This window comes from Scardinius erythrophthalmus (genome assembly GCF_964197995.2).
Source record: "Scardinius erythrophthalmus genome assembly, chromosome: 6".
Classification (NCBI taxonomy): Eukaryota; Metazoa; Chordata; class Actinopteri; order Cypriniformes; family Leuciscidae; genus Scardinius; species Scardinius erythrophthalmus.
In genome coordinates this window covers 39,445,830-39,464,099 of record NC_138226.1, presented here as the reverse complement: position 1 = coordinate 39,464,099, position 18,270 = coordinate 39,445,830, and the positions used below count along the sequence as shown (strand labels likewise).

At 42.5% G+C, this 18,270-nt stretch overlaps 1 protein-coding gene across 1 annotated transcript in view; it reads left to right on the top strand.

Annotated features, from left to right (window-relative positions):
- chn1 (chimerin 1) overlaps positions 1 to 18,270 on the top strand; it is a 67,381-nt gene that overhangs the window by 26,430 nt on the left and 22,681 nt on the right. The gene's annotated exons all lie outside the window — the stretch shown is intronic.

Here is an 18,270-nt window from a genome sequence, read left to right as displayed (position 1 = left end):
TCAGTGCCACCTTGGTCTTGTGCACCACACTGCCTCCGCACGTAATTCTTAGTTTATTTGTATTTGTCCGAATGTTTAGGTTTGTTTTGTGTTTTTGCCAGAGTTGGCTGTAAAGGTCATTCGCATCTGCTGTTCCTGGCCAGGAGGATGTTATGTAAAAGTACATACAAAAAAATAAATACGACAATACAATTTACACACAAAAAAAGGACATTCTAGGTGGGTGCAACGATTAATCGCATCCAAAATAAAAGTTTGTTTACATAATGCATATGTGTGTGTACTGTGTGTAATTATTTTGTATATATAAATACACACACACACACACACACACACACACACACACATGCATGTATATATTTAATAAAAATGTGTTATTTATATATAAAATATTTATATGTAATATAAATATTATATATATATATATTATAAAAATACAAATATTTTCAAAAATATACGTGCATGTGTGTGTATTTATATATACAAAATAATTATATACAGTACGCACACATATGCATTATGTAAACATAAACTTTTATTTTGGATGCGATTAATCACGATTAATCATTGCACAGCCCTAGTGCATACCATATATCACATTATATATTCCATATAAAAGTCCAGATCAGTGAAAAAAGCATATCCTGTAGAAAAATGTTGTGTTTGTGCTCTGCTCTTTTCGACTTTATTTGTTTTGTTTTTTTTAACTAAACTTGAGCTATATTTTATTATGCTGAAGGACAGCATCAATACAGTATTTTACTGTTAGTCCAACTATAGTCAAGATAATCTCCATTTTATATAACTTTCATCTACACTACATATGATTAATCAATAGTAGTTAACTACATTTAAGCTATCTAAGTGGGCAATATTATATTTTAAATGTTATATATACTTAAGGCCCATTTCAGCTTTTACTGTTGAAAAGTTTGAGGGCAGGACGATTTCTTTTCTTGAAAGAAATTAAAAAATGTATTTAGCAAGGATGCATTAAATTGATCATTCGAAAGTTACAGTAAGCACATTTATATAGTTACAAAAGATTTTTTTCTATTCTTTAAAGAATCCCGAAAAACGGATCACGGTTTCCACAAAAATATTAAGCAGCACAATCATCGTTTTTTCCATCACAGTAATAAATTACATTTTAAAATACTAGTGCAAAGTGCCCGTGCAAAATCAGTTTTTGTGTGTGTTTTTAGTAATTGTTGGTTTGGTGTGTTTGAGTGCTCATTGTTACAATTACACAGCAAAAGTTCAGTGACATTTTTATTTGTGCATAGTAGAAAAAGCAAATACTGATACTGACATAATGACATACAATAATTGTGGAAAATTGAACTACACGATTCAAAGAGCAGGTTGCACAGTGAACTCAGAGAAAACACTACTTAAGGCTGATTTATACTTCTGCGTCGGACCTACGCCGGAGCCTCTACGCTGTAGGCAACGCGTTGGTTTTCATTTATACTTCTGCGTCGACGCGCGCAGAGGGAGCATGTAAAACCCGAGGGAGCGGTCCTAGCAGACCAATCACAGCGCTTGCGTCCACATAGAGTTGACGCGTTGTTACATTTTTGGAGAGATGCAAGTCAGGGTACGCCGAAGGGTACGCGCGCTACACACAGCCTACGACGTAGCTACGGCTAAAAGTTCGACGCAGAAGTATAAATTGGGCTTTAAGCTCCGCTGCTTTCTTCGACCCTCTCTGTCTCTTGTCCTGGGCTGTGCTCACTCAGTGTCAGTGTGAGAGGGAGAGTGGCCAGCGGCTAGAGCGGCAAAAGCCTGTGTGTGCTTCTTTTACCGATATATTTACCGTTATCTTTTGCATTTCTAATCCAAACAACGTCAAACTTGGCACTGCACTTACTCATGCCCGTAGCAAGACACCTGTCAAGTTCGAAATCCATCGGACTAACGGTTCGAGAGATATGCACACACACACGCGCACACACACACACACACACAGAGAAAGACATTCCTGTAATTTATAGATAGATATAATATAATATACAGAAGTAAACAGCGTAGGTGACTTACAGATTCAGTTAACATCCACAAATGAATAAGCGTGACGATTCAGGGAGCAGGCTACTCAGTGAACTCGACGATTCAGGGAGCAGGCTACACTGTGAACTCGACGATTCAGGGAGCAGGCTACACTGTGAACTCGACGATTCAGGGAGCAGGCTACACAGTGAACTCGACGATTCAGGGAGCAGGCTACACTGTGAACTCGACGATTCAGGGAGCAGGCTACACTGTGAACTCGACGATTCAGGGAGCAGGCTACACTGTGAACTCGACGATTCAGGGAGCAGGCTACACAGTGAACTCGACGATTCAGGGAGCAGGCTACACTGTGAACTCGACGATTCAGGGAGCAGGCTACACAGTGAACTCGACGATTCAGGGAGCAGGCTACACTGTGAACTCGACGATTCAGGGAGCAGGCTACACTGTGAACTCGACGATTCAGGGAGCAGACTACACAGTGAACTCGGCGATTCAGGGAGCAGGCTACACTGTGAACTCGACGATTCAGGGAGCAGGCTACACAGTGAACTCGACGATTCAGGGAGCAGGCTACACTGTGAACTCGACGATTCAGGGAGCAGGCTACACAGTGAACTCGACGATTCAGGGAGCAGGCTACACTGTGAACTCGACGATTCAGGGAGCAGGCTACACAGTGAACTCGCCGAGTCAGGGAGCAGGCTACACTGTGAACTCGACGATTCAGGGAGCAGGCTACACAGTGAACTCGCCGAGTCAGGGAGCAGGCTACACAGTGAACTCGCCGAGTCAGGGAGCAGGCTACACAGTGAACTCGACGATTCAGGGAGCAGGCTACACTGTGAACTCGACGATTCAGGGAGCAGGCTACACAGTGAACTCGACGATTCAGGGAGCAGGCTACACTGTGAACTCGACGATTCAGGGAGCAGGCTACACAGTGAACTCGACTATTCAGGGAGCAGGCTACACTGTGAACTCGACGATTCAGGGAGCAGGCTACACAGTGAACTCGCCGAGTCAGGGAGCAGGCTACACAGTGAACTCGACGATTCAGGGAGCAGGCTACACAGTGAACTCGACGATTCAGGGAGCAGGCTACACAGTGAACTCGACGATTCAGGGAGCAGGCTACACTGTGAACTCGACGATTCAGGGAGCAGGCTACACAGTGAACTCGACGATTCAGGGAGCAGGCTACACAGTGAACTCGACGATTCAGGGAGCAGGCTACACTGTGAACTCGGCGATTCAGGGAGCAGGCTACACAGTGAACTCGACGATTCAGGGAGCAGGCTACACAGTGAACTCGACGATTCAGGGAGCAGGCTACACTGTGAACTCGACGATTCAGGGAGCAGGCTACTCAGTGAACTCGACGATTCAGGGAGCAGGCTACACTGTGAACTCGACGATTCAGGGAGCAGGCTACACTGTGAACTCGACGATTCAGGGAGCAGGCTACACAGTGAACTCGGCGATTCAGGGAGCAGGCTACACAGTGAACTCGACGATTCAGGGAGCAGGCTACACTGTGAACTCGACGATTCAGGGAGCAGGCTACACTGTGAACTCGACGATTCAGGGAGCAGGCTACACAGTGAACTCGACGATTCAGGGAGCAGGCTACACAGTGAACTCGACGATTCAGGGAGCAGGCTACACTGTGAACTCGGCGATTCAGGGAGCAGGCTACACAGTGAACTCGACGATTCAGGGAGCAGGCTACACAGTGAACTCGACGATTCAGGGAGCAGGCTACACAGTGAACTCGACGATTCAGAGAGCAGGCTACACTGTGAACTCGACGATTCAGGGAGCAGGCTACACAGTGAACTCGGCGATTCAGGGAGCAGGCTACACTGTGAACTCGACGATTCAGGGAGCAGGCTACTCAGTGAACTCGGCGATTCAGGGAGCAGGCTACACTGTGAACTCGACGATTCAGGGAGCAGGCTACACAGTGAACTCGACGATTCAGGGAGCAGGCTACACAGTGAACTCGACGATTCAGGGAGCAGGCTACACTGTGAACTCGACGATTCAGGGAGCAGGCTACACTGTGAACTCGGCGATTCAGGGAGCAGGCTACTCAGTGAACTCGACGATTCAGGGAGCAGGCTACACAGTGAACTTGACTATTCAGGGAGCAGGCTACACAGTGAACTCGGCGATTCAGGGAGCAGGCTACACAGTGAACTCGACTATTCAGGGAGCAGGCTACACAGTGAACTCGACTATTCAGGGAGCAGGCTACTCAGTGAACTCGACTATTCAGGGAGCAGGCTACTCAGTGAACTCGACTATTCAGGGAGCAGACTACACAGTGAACTCGGCGATTCAGGGAGCAGGCTACACAGTGAACTCACCGATTCAGGGAGCAGGCTACTCAGTGAACTCGGCGATTCAGGGAGCAGGCTACACAGTGAACTCGACGATTCAGGGAGCAGGCTACACTGTGAACTCGACGATTCAGGGAGCAGGCTACACAGTGAACTCGGCGATTCAGGGAGCAGGCTACACAGTGAACTCGACGATTCAGGGAGCAGACTACACAGTGAACTCGGCGATTCAGGGAGCAGGCTACACAGTGAACTCTGCGATTCAGGGAGCAGGCTACTCAGTGAACTCGACGATTCAGGGAGCAGGCTACTCAGTGAACTCGACGATTCAGGGAGCAGGCTACACAGTGAACTCGACGATTCAGGGAGCAGGCTACACAGTGAACTCGGCGATTCAGGGAGCAGGCTACACAGTGAACTCGCCGAGTCAGGGAGCAGGCTACTCAGTGAACTCGACTATTCAGGGAGCAGGCTACACTGTGAACTCGGCGATTCAGGGAGCAGGCTACTCAGTGAACTCGACGATTCAGGGAGCAGGCTACACAGTGAACTCGACTATTCAGGGAGCAGGCTACACTGTGAACTCGGCGATTCAGGGAGCAGGCTACTCAGTGAACTCGACGATTCAGGGAGCAGGCTACTCAGTGAACTCGGCAATTCAGGGAGCAGGCTACTCAGTGAACTCGGCGATTCAGGGAGCAGGCTACTCAGTGAACTCGACGATTCAGGGAGCAGGCTACTCAGTGAACTCGGCAATTCAGGGAGCAGGCTACACAGTGAACTCGGCGATTCAGGGAGCAGGCTACACAGTGAACTCGGCGATTCAGGGAGCAGGCTACACAGTGAACTCGACGATTCAGGGAGCAGGCTACTCAGTGAACTCGACTATTCAGGGAGCAGGCTACACTGTGAACTCGACGATTCAGGGAGCAGGCTACACTGTGAACTCGACGATTCAGGGAGCAGGCTACACTGTGAACTCGACGATTCAGGGAGCAGGCTACACGGTGAACTCAGCGATTCAGGGAGCAGGCTACACGGTAAACTCGGCGATTCAGGGAGCAGGCTACACGGTGAACTCGACGATTCAGGGAGCAGGCTACTCGGTGAACTCGACGATTCAGGGAGCAGGCTACACTGTGAACTCTAGGATTCAGGGAGCAGGCTACACAGTGAACTCGGCGATTCAGGGAGCAGGCTACACAGTGAACTCGGCGATTCAGGGAGCAGGCTACACAGTGAACTCGACGATTCAGGGAGCAGGCTACTCAGTGAACTCGACTATTCAGGGAGCAGGCTACACTGTGAACTCGACGATTCAGGGAGCAGGCTACACTGTGAACTCGACGATTCAGGGAGCAGGCTACACTGTGAACTCGACGATTCAGGGAGCAGGCTACACGGTGAACTCAGCGATTCAGGGAGCAGGCTACACGGTAAACTCGGCGATTCAGGGAGCAGGCTACACGGTGAACTCGACGATTCAGGGAGCAGGCTACTCGGTGAACTCGACGATTCAGGGAGCAGGCTACACTGTGAACTCTAGGATTCAGGGAGCAGGCTACACAGTGAACCTCGACAATTCAGGGAGCAGGCTACACTGTGAACTCGACAATTCAGGGAGCAGGCTACACGGTGAACTCGACAATTCAGGGAGCAGGCTACACTGTGAACTCGACAATTCAGGGAGCAGGCTACACAGTGAACTCGACGATTCAGGGAGCAGGCTACACAGTGAACTCGGCGATTCAGGGAGCAGGCTACTCAGTGAACTCGACGATTCAGGGAGCAGGCTACACAGTGAACTCGACGATTCAGGGAGCAGGCTACACAGTGAACTCGACGATTCAGGGAACAGGCTACTCAGTGAACTCGGCGATTCAGGGAACAGGCTACTCAGTGAACTCCGAAAAAATGCTATGCTTGAGCAAACAGTTTGTGAATAGGTTACTACAAATGATGGCCGTGAATAAAATATTCAGAATTCAGAAGTAATCAGTGTAGCTGACAGTGTAGAGTGTTTATGTCAGAATGTTTATTTTTAAACCACAACCTTCTAAGTGCTTCTTTTACCGATATATTTACCGATATCTTTAGCATTTCTAATCCAAACAACGTCAAACTTGGCTTGGCTATATTATAAAATACCATTATTTATTAACTCTTTCTCCACCAACGGTTTGAAAAAAGGTGCCAGCGTTTGATAATTTTCACAAAATTTCATGGCCCCCAATATATCAAAAGAAACATCTCCTTTTAAACAACAACAGCAACAACAAACGTTTTAATCTACTGTCATGCATTCTTTTTTTATCAACACTTGAATGTGGGTAAGGTTCATTAAAAAAAAGCAACACTTTAAACAAAAAGCTGAGAAAATTGTGTTTTTGTCAAAGACTACAAAGTGCATAAGCAATGCTTTTATCGCTTGTTTCTGCTTCTTTTTCACCTGTTTTGATCAGGAGATTCTATACCGTATAACAGTGAGAACACGGAAAGCCTGAAAGTTCTGTCAATGGCGGAGAAAGAGTTAAAAGTGAAAAGTTGCTGACTAAATAAACTAAACTAAATGAAATATCTGTTACACTGTATCAGTTATCTGTAAGACACTTCTGGGTTAATTGGTGAATCTATTTTTTTTTTTTTTTTGACAAGTTCTGATGAAAAATTTGCCATCTGAATTAATTTTGCCTTAAAATAAATAAATAAAAACTATGTTAATAGCATCACTTTTTTATTGCTTGTCTGTGAATCTGTGATCCTGAAATATTAGCTTTTTAGGAAAATAAAAGGAAACAAGCCTGTGATTCTGTATGCGACGCTGTTAATATGTAGAGAATATTTACCTTGTTGTGTTACTTTTAATATTTGGGATCATCAACATCTTGAAGAGTGTTTGCTGTGTACTTGGATGCGAGTGATGAAAGAACTGCTGTCATGGCGACGAGACAAGTCCTTCTGACCACATAAATGACAGAATGGCCAAAAGCAAAGTTAAGTAATAAAAATAAAGCTGTACTTAAAGGATAGTTTGGGCTACTTTTCTGAAATGTCAGACTTTCAGCAGGCGTGTGTGTGTGTGTGTGTGTGTGTGAATTGTCCTGCTGTACAGATGTGATTGATGTTGAGTTAATGAGCAGCTGACAGATGCACACAGTCAATTTATCTCCACATTAATTCATGCATGTAATCAGATAATCAGTGATGATTTAAACGTGCAGTAATTACTCCTTGCTGAGGCTCAATCTGTTCACAAACAATGGCTGGAAAAGGCAATTTCAAGAGTATAAATATTATGATGACTGTATTTGTATATGAATCTGAAATGTGATGTTCTGTTGAATCAGGTCCGTGTTGGACAGATATGCCTTGTTTTCTGAATTTCCCTGCGCTGTGTTTTGTGGCTCTGTCTGTTCAGTGTAAGGAAGGAGACACTTATCTTCAGCAGATCTAATATCAGTGGTGTGTTGCAGTGACACACACTGAGATCCTGTTGTGGTCAAAGCAAACACACTGTCTTTGGTAATACGTCAGCTCAGTTCATCTGTTTGGATCTTTACTGAATCCTATTTTTACCCACAAGTCTTGTTGTTCATAAAATAATAATCATAAGCTGAAACATGACATCAAAGTATCTCCATATCAGCTGATGTTGTGTAACATGGCCTGGTTCCTCATGGTGGCCTGTGGCAGTTCAGGCAAGAGAGACGCTGTGTCTTGGTTGCTTGAGGACATTAAGAGTGCGTTTCATGGACACTTATGTAAGATGGGGTTATTCTGTTGGATGCACTTTCATACTAAGCAATTTTTCTATCCTTTGCTGTCTTTGCAAATCTCGTCTGTTATCGGTTTGAGAGGTTTAGGCTGAATTTTAACCGCTGTGTTTTGAAGCAGTCATTCCATACATATTTTATCCCTCTTTTCCATCTGACTCTTAATCACAAAGCAAGCTGAAGTTTTTAAGCCAATGTACAGTGCGTGTGAATCATCAGCGTAGTGCACACATACACACAAAAGCTGACAGGTTTTTATAACTGCACTAACTCTGTACCCTCAGCTCGTATATACGCATTGAACTTTTTTGCAGTAGTTAGTTTGTCCACAAGGTGGCGACACTTGCCCCAGTCGTTATTCCACAAATGAAAGAGATGAGGCAGAACAACAACAACAAACTACTGAAGACACAACAACGAGACAGCCATGTTGACTAGTGCTTATGTGAAAGGGTTGAAAGATGTAGTTTAAACGAGTACATGTATTCTGTAAAAAATTATCGTGATTTTTACGGTAAAAGACTGTTACTTGATTTAAAAGAAAGTTTCCGAACTATATACGGTGAATAACTGTGATAGATCTAACAGTACATTTAATGTAATTTTACCGTAAAATACCGTTAAATGTATAGTTTTTGGAAGTGAAAAAGAACAAGTCATTGTGTAATTTACAGTGAAAATACGAAAATTGACATTCCCAGAATTCTCTGTGGGACACTTCACATATTATGTATTTTTGTTGAAATAACGGTTTCTTCATAGTTTTTCTTAGTTTTTTTCTAATCAGTTATATACATTAGAATTTGATGTTACATCTAATGTTGTTAAATTAATATTTATTTCTTTTTTTAATTTCATGTATGTTACAATGATTGTGTTTAGTGTTTGTGTGAATGACACTGTGCACCTTATATATTATATTGTCCTTCTTAGCTTGTGGAAAAGCCACTTGTGATGAGCTTTGATTCACCACTGTGTTTGTCAGTGTATTACAAAGGTTCAAAACGTGTCGGGTTACTCGCGTAACCCATGTTCTCTGAATAGGGAACGAGACGCTGCATTGCGATGACGCAATAGGAACGCCCTCATGGCGGTGCCTATTGTCTGAACCCGTATAGAATCACGTCAATTCATTGGCCTGATGGCGTGGGCGCCTCCTCAGCGGCTCTACGTCACTCACCCTTTATATAGTGAACGCGCCATCTGCTCCTCAGATTTTCCAACGATGAAGAAGAAGAAGAAGCCCCTAGGCAGCAAGAGGAGCTTGGCAGCGGTCTCGTTCCCCATTCAGAGAACATGGGTTACGCGAGTAACCCAACATGTTCTCTTTGATAGGTTCACTCGACGCTGCGTAGCGATGACGCAATGGGAACGATATATATCACACACACCAAGCTAAGCGCCGCCGGATCTGGCCCAACAAGAAACTTTCCTATACATTTTTTATTTTTTTTTGCCAGACCAGACTCAACTAGTACCTAGGCGACCAGTTCATACAGAAAGAACCTGGGAACCAGGGGCCGCATCTAAATCCAAGTTATAAAACCTAATAAAAGTGTGCGGAGAGGACCAATCTGCCGCCACACAAATATCCTCTAAAGGAACTCCCTTGAAAAGAGCCTGGGAGGACGCGATACTCTTAGTAGAGCGAGCTTTAACGCCCAGAGGTGAAGGAAGCTTTCACACCTCATAAGCCAGGGAAATTGCGTCTCTCACCCAGTGAGAGATCCTGTGCTTAGAGGCGGTGAGCCCTCGGCGGCCAGTCCCAAAGCACAAAAACAACTGAGGCGACTTGCGCCACTGGCCAGAGCGGCCCACGTATGCCTTTAAAGCCCGAACAGGTCAAAGCAAATTATGCTTCTCCTCAGCAGAGGAAAAAGGAGGGGGACAGAAAGAGTGAAGCACAACCACTTGAGAGTGGAATGACGTGAACAAAACTTTGGGGACATAACCAGGTCTAGGCCATAGAAACACTTTCACAAGACCTGGGGCAAACTCCATACAAGGCTCACTCACAGAAAGAGCCTGCAGATCCCCCACGCGCTTGAGAGAGGCCAACGCTAACAAAAGTGCCACCTTGAGAGTCAGAATCCGGTGTGGAGCTGACTCCAAGGGTTCAAAGGGAGGCTCTAATAGCCCCTCCAGAACAACTGATAAATCCCAGGTGGGGACACAAATAGGACGTGCAGGCCTCAAGCGTCTAACTCCACACTTAAACGAGGAGACCAGACAGTGTCTACCTAAGGGGACCTCGTCTGACTCCCGATAGACGGCGATAGCCGCGGCATAAACTCTCAAGGTGGTAGCAGCTACTCCAGCCACAAACTTATCCTGCAGGAATCCCAGCACTGAACTGACCGGGCAGCTGACTGGGTCCACTGCATGAGCCGAACACCAAGACTCAAAAACCTTCCACTTAGAGAAATACAGCCGTCTAGTAGAAGGCGCACAAGTGTTATCAATGGTCTCCCGGACATCAGCTGGAAGACCAGACGCTACTGTCGCTAGCGATTGCCTCTTATCGGCCACACCCACAGCCTCCATATCTCGGGACGAGGATGCCAATCCTGCCCTGCCACGGATGAGCGAGGGCATCTATCCCCAGAGGCGTCGGATGAGACAGGGAAAACCATAGGGGGCACTGTGTTGAGCTCTGTGACGCAAAGAGGTCCACCTCGCCAAACATGCTCCAAATTTGAGCTACTGTTTGGTGAAACATACACTCCCCTGACTTGAGCTTCTGTCTCGACAGAAAGTCCACTGCGATGTTCAGGTCCCCTGGAAAGTGAACTGCTCTCAGCGAAAGAAACCTGTCTTGAGCCCAAAGGAGGAGGCGGCGTGCATGCCTGTCGAGGGTGAGCAACCGCGAGCCTCCCTGGCGATTTACATGGGACACCACTGCCATGTTGTCTGTCCTGACAATGACATGACAGCCCATCAGGGCCGGGAGAAAATGATTCAGAGCCAGAGAGACGGCTAGCAACTCGAGGCAATTTATATGCCACAAGAGAAGCTCGCCCGTCCAAACACCGCATGCTGGTCTGCCCTCGAAGACCGCACCCCAACCAGTCAAAGAGGCGTCCGTCATGACAACCTGGCGACGGCAAACTATACCCATCTTGACCCCCTGAAGTAAAAAAAAGGGGGGGGGGGGGCTTCCAACTGCGCGACACTCAGCAGGCGGAAGGCAGACCAAGAAAGGCGGATGCCCCTGAGTTTCATCCACCACAGGAATGGTCTCATATGAAGGAGACCCAAGGGCAGCACAGGAGAGGCTGCTGCCATGAGCCCCAGAAGCCTGCGACAAATGCCCACCGCTACATGATGGCCGAGCCTGAAATGGGCCAAGCATGCACAGAGACTGGAAACTCGAGCAGGGGCCAGACGGGCCTGCATCGAGAGAGAATCGAGTTGGACACCCAGGAAAGGGGTCTGCTGAGGAGGAGTTAAGACACTCTTCTGAGCATTCAACCTGAGACCAAGAGACCAGAGGTGGTGGAGAAGGACGTCATGTGACGACACACCAACTCTCTGGAATGAGCCAGAATGAGCCAGTCGTCTAGATAATTTAGCACACGGATACCCTGGAGCCTCAAGGGGGCCAGAACTAGACCAAAAGGAAGGACCCGATACTGATACGTCTTACCCCCAAAGGCGAACCGGAGGAACTTCCTGTGCCATGGAATTACCTGGATGTGGAAATAGGCGTCCTTCAGGTCCACGGTGATGAAAAATTCAGGCGACGTAGGTCCAATATGGGGTCAGACCCCCATCTTCTTTGGAAGAAGTGAAGCGTTAGCTTCAGCGTTACACTGGCGATGCATTGCTAGTCGGTTGAGCCTTGTAAAGTGTCATTCAAAGTTAAAATTATATCAACACCCTGTTTAATTCATGAATAAATCAGCGTTTTGAACATATAAGTTGAATGAACTGTCCTCTCATTGGTCAGAGGACACCTGTTTTTGTTGCTCATTGTGGCTTTATCTGTAGCAGCCATTACACACACTTATATGGTGGCTACATTCAGCTACATATATAATATTTACCAGTTAGAATGGGAATCAAGACATTCTTGTATTGCACCTGTTTCAGTGAAGAGCAGTTAGACAACATTAGAGACACACACTCTTTGGTTTTCAGCTGCGATAATGTGTTCACCCACAGAATCAGACACTGCTGTTTTTATATAACATTATGACACAGCCTGGGTCGCTGCTCGGTTGGGTCGGATGGCTTTCCCAGCACAAGCAAACCACTCCAGAATTTGTTTTCAAGTGGGCTGATTCCTCTTCGAGATCTCGGACCTTTTTTTTTTTTTTTATGCGGATCTGAGAGCGATTGCCCTGTTAATATATGTCTAAACAAACCAAACTAAAGGGGAAAATGCTAGATTCTGATACAGATCCTCTAAAAGAACCAGGTGTGAAAGGCTCCTTGTTCTTTTGACATTGTGAAGTCCAATTTGTTGTGCAATTTAGCTTCATTAAATGCAAAAGATGAAAATGGGAAATGGGAAATGTCTACTTTAATAAACCTTGATGCTCTGAGTTCTTGTTACGTGTTTACTCAGCCAGGGCAGACAAAGCCATTGCAGTCCATTCTGATTGGCTGAGAATATTTGGATTAACCAATCAGCTGCTTTGTTTTTGTTTGGCAGTGGAACGGTCACAGATTGGCTCAGAATATTTGGATTAACCAATCAGCTGCTTTGTTTTTGTTTGGCAGTGGAACGGTCACAGTGAAGAGAGAGAGCAACTGCCTCTGTTTAACGCATAATAAGATTCTTATAATAAGACAAGGCAGAGCACTGGTGAGGAATCTCTGCTGAGAGCTGATTGGTTTATTTGACGGTTACTTGCGGTTGTGTACCTTGGCAGTCACTCTCTATTCACCCCTATTAGGCCTGTTAAAAGATTATCACATGGTTAAAAAAAGAAACAACACACCTCTGTGACCCAGTTAATCAACTTTGGCCTCAAAAGGTACAGTAGTGGCTAAAAGTCATGTCCATAGGGGGTATTTGTTTTTTATGGCCCTACAAGCTCGATTAAACCATCAAATAGTGAGGGAAATCATTTTGATTTTTTAAAATATTTTAAATATGAAGGGGAAAAAAACACTGATTTGGCAAACTACAGCAGGTTTTATTTTACTATGCAAAAAAAAAAAAAAAAGCATAGTAAAACAAAAAGCTCACAGGAAAAAGCATACGTTGACAACAACATAATCAGTTATTAATATTTCATTGGTTCTCTCTCTCTCTTTTTTTTTTTTTTTTTTTTGCATGTGTACAAAATTTCTTTGTATGAGAGCCTGACCAAAAATGTTCCATGTTTCATTGCGTTATCACAGATAAAACAATCGACTCCAAGGCAAGATCGTTAACACATTTATTAATACTATTTGAATAAAGGGTGAAGATGTAAATTTTTTAAAGGTTGGACATCATGTATGGCCACTACTGTATATGGACACTTAAGTTCAATTTAATAATGCTGCTTTAGATGCACAAACTGGCATCTGTGTTGAAGTGCTGCTAAAGATTTCTTTATATATATATATATATATATATATAATATTATTATTATTATATATATATATATATATATATATATATATATATATAATATTATTATATATATATATATATATAATATTATTATATATATATATATATATAATATTATTATTATTATATATATATATATATATATATATATATATATTTTATTTTATTTATTTTTTTTATTTTTTATTTTTTTAAGGCACAGCATGTAAGTTTCACCACTAGAGATTGCTTATTCAAAACAATAACAAAGATGTACTGTCGCTTAATGACGAAACGTTACACGGGCCGTGTCATTGCTTAAAATGGCAGATCTCTCTGGATTTAAAACCTTGTTGGAAACATTAAGGATATTAGGGCTGTGCAAAGGTTAATAAAATAAAATAGAATTTTGTGTTTTTACATAGTGTGTTTGTGTGTGTGTGTGTGTGTGTGTGTGTGTGTGTGTGTACTGTGTATAATTATTTTGTATATATAAATACACACAAATGCATTCATATATTTAAGGAAAATGTGTTATTTATATATAAAATATTCATGTTTATATGTAAAATAAATATATACAGTATATACATGCAAATATTTCTCAAATATATACATGCATGTGTGTGTATTTATATATACAAAATAATTATACACAGTACACACATATATTACTAAATTTTATTTTGGATGCGATTCTTCGTTGCACAGCCCTGATATAAGTACACAGGTCAACAAAATATATAACATTGTTCTAGTGGTTTTTGGAGATTTTTTTAATGTAAAAATCTTACATATTGTATCTTTAATATCTTTAAATCATCTGGTGTATTTGTGAATTTTTTTTTTTTTTTTTTTTTGGATGTATGAAGACAGTTCTAGATTTAAAAAAATAATAATTCTCCAGGGATCTACTAACTAGATGTATGACGTGTAATATTGCTTAAAATTACTTGGTGGTCTCAGATTCTGTGCGCATAATGAGGTGTGTGTGTGTGTGTGTGTGTGTGTGTGTGTGTGTGTGTGTGTGTGTGTGTGTGTGTGTGTCAGTATTCCTCCATGATGATTATTTTCTGGTGTAACTGCTGCATGGAGAGCCACAGGGCTCATTACATCAAACAAAACCAGTCTGACATGAGTGGAACACACTGGACAGGACAGATTTTATAACTCTGTGTGTGTCAATGGAAAATCCCCACTGTGATAGAAAATCGTCACTGGTGAAATGTTAATATTGTCACATCTTGCACGTCACACTTTCTACGAAATTCCCTCTAGTCGTGTGAATAACACCAGCCCTTCATAACATTTATCATACACTTCTGTTTGATTTATTATTCTTTACTCCTCTTCAGCCTCATTGCGCACAGCAGTAAATATTACTGTAATTTTCCATTGTGCGTTTATGACTCATGAATGAGGCTCTAAATGTAAAAGTGTTTGTTTAGATATCCTCTCGATCACAGATGAACAGTCCGCGTCGTTGAAGAGGACTCTGATGTAGGAGGTGTGTATGTCTTCAGTCGGATGAATCACTTCAGAAGGCGAACAGGTTGACTGAATCAGGCAGTAAGGGTGTTTTAGGAGCGCTACGGTTTCCAGAAATCACTGCGGATGTTCAGCAGTCTGGAACAGCAGTGCTCATCCAGGCAGCAAACATGCACACGACACACTCGACGTCTTCCTTATAGCTGGAACCTCGGATGTAAAAATAGCATGTGATAGTGATTCAGCCAGAGTCATTCATCTGTTGTTGTTTTTTTAGGGTTTTGGCCTTTTTGAGACTATTAGCTGCCAGTAACTGTGTCGAAATCTTCCCAAAGTCCCAAAATCTACTGGTGACCTACAAGTGAACAATCTGTAGAATTATATCTCACAATTCTGCTTTTTTTGGGCACATTTTTATTTAAATATTTTGACTTTTAAACTGTGTGATGTTAATTTAAAAGTGCGAGATTTTTTAAATCATAATTCACAAAATACTGACTCAAAATCCATTGAGAAGTATTGGAAAACAGGAAATGTTGATTGTTCTGGAAGCCTGTTTTCACCATGGAATATTTTTAGACCGTTTACTCCTGTATTTAGTGTCGTCCACTTGTGATCCAAAACACATCTTAATACCAGCTGTAAACAGGGCCTTAGTTACATAAAAAAAAAAAATTACATTTTTGCCCCAATTACTAAACAATGCTATTAAATAAAACCTATTGAAGCAAGAAAAGCAGTGTTGATTGGATTTCATTCAGTCCTTAAATGACATTTACAGGTTTCACAGTAATTGCTATTGTAGTTGTCATTAGCCTACATTAGCAGCTGAATATCTGATCTGATCTGATGATTGAAACTAAAGCTTCACACCTATTTAGCACATCCGTAAACTCATCAGGACATCTATACACATCTATACACTGGCTAGATCTGCTTTGTGTTTGTACAGTGATAGGCTTTAATAGCACCACAGATGTGTCTCAAAATTAGTGGGTTGGGAAGAACAACTTTAGACCCTCGTGACTATTTCAAAGTTTTTGAGTTTTTAAAGATTGGACTGAATTTAGTCCCAGTGACAAGCTGAAAACTCACGGATATTTTATAGATATACCAGAAACAAGTGTTGTGTTACATTGAGGAATGGGTTAAAACACTTGACTATAGTCTCTAGTGTAAGTGTGTGTGTCTGTCCTTGCTCTCCTGTCATGCGGGGGAGACGGGAATGTAGTTGAGTTGCGTAACACAATCGATGAGCAGAACACTGTGTGTCAGCCAGAGGAAGTGAACGAGAAAGTTATTTTAGAGAGAGAGATAGAGAGATGGAGATAAAGAAGCAGGACTTGAACAACAACAACAGCATTTTAAAGGAACGCTTCCCTGCAAAGGCTAAACACAAATTATGACAACACTGGAACTGAGGAAAAACACTGGAATGGTTTTGTTTAAATATAGTTAAAAAAAAAAAAATGATTACTACAAAAATGTAGTTCCACCTGTCCTTTAAAATAAGAAAAAATCTGTTAATATGGAAATAAATGAGGCCAATTTGTGCAGTAAATATTAAAACACTCACTTTCTCAATAGTATAGCTGCAAAACATAATTGATATGCATATTAAAATGTTTTTAGTGTGGGAAAAAAATTCTTACTAACATTTTCTGTGTAGTTATATATCCAGTTTTGTTGCCATGAAAACAAACCATTAACCAACTCTAAAAACAATTATTTAAAGCTACACTGTGTAATTTTTTAAGTTGATTCTTAGCAAAAAACACTTCAAAATGATATGTGCTCATTAATGTGTAATTACTTCGACCAACTAATCAAGTATTCTCGTAAGCGTAGAATCTGCCATTTAGAATACATATGGGCGAGTCGCTCGAATGGCGGCAGCCATGTTGCACCTCCATCTTGAAAATACATGTGCCAAAGAGGGACATACCTGGAAATTCAAGCTTCGCCTTTCGCGTTTGACACGCAGTGGCACCGTGACGAATGCGAGGGGGAGATTACTCACGACTGCCGGCAGATTTGAAATAATACGGCCACCGTAGGAGTTAAAACGCCCTCGGAATGGGAGGAGCTAGAAAGCAATATTCAGTTGGTAGTCATAAACAATTTCACGCTAGATGTGAGAAAATCCTACACAGTGTAGCTTTAAACAGCTTTACATCTCAAATAATACATATTTAATAGCTTTAATAGAAGTATTAATGTACGTTCACACGGAATAACTCTAAATACTTAAGCTATTTTGTGTTTTTTACCTTTCTTTTTGCCCAATATTACAAGTTTTTTTGCATTTGGTCTTGTGTTTTTGTAATAAGTTTAAGTTTGATTGCATCTTTGTTTCACGTGTCCTTTTTATGCATGCACTTTACGATGATACCGTTCGCGTTTCTGCTTTTAAAACCTCAAAAACTGGCCCTATTCACTTCTTATCTTTAGATATCTTTTTGTAGTTATCAGCATTATGCCACAAATGCTGGTGACTGAGCGTAACTTGTATTGAAACCAAAATATTCTTCTGATACCTCAAGTTAGTGGTTTGTTTGTTCAGAGATTATGAGTAATAGTATGATGTAATATGAACCGTCTCTGACATGTATAGTTAAATTGTTGAATCTCTAGTTTTTTGCATGTAAGAGCATTGAGAGCACGGTGATGTGCGTGGTAAACCTTGCCTCCCAGTTCCGGTGTGTGTGATCATTCATCATATATGGTGCTTTGAGCATTTTATCGCCTGCGCTGTGATTATGCATCACTCTGTCCTTATATAACGTTATATAACATAACCACCCACATCACTGCAGTGCAGAGAAGAGACTTTCTCAAACTTAACTGTGTATGTCAGGGCACTGAATGATGGAATTAAGCTATTTCAATGATTGTAAGCCGGTGAAATCATGATGTTACTGACATCTGTATGTGAGTGTATGAGAGAGTGAAGAAGATAGAGGGATGAAGGGGAAATGAGGTTAGCTGACGGTTATTATGCAAACTCAACAGCGCTTTAACATTTTACATAACCAGAACATTTTCATTCCAGTTTTTTTTTTTGCGTGGTTTGCTAAAATGAGGCTTGTGTTTATAAGAA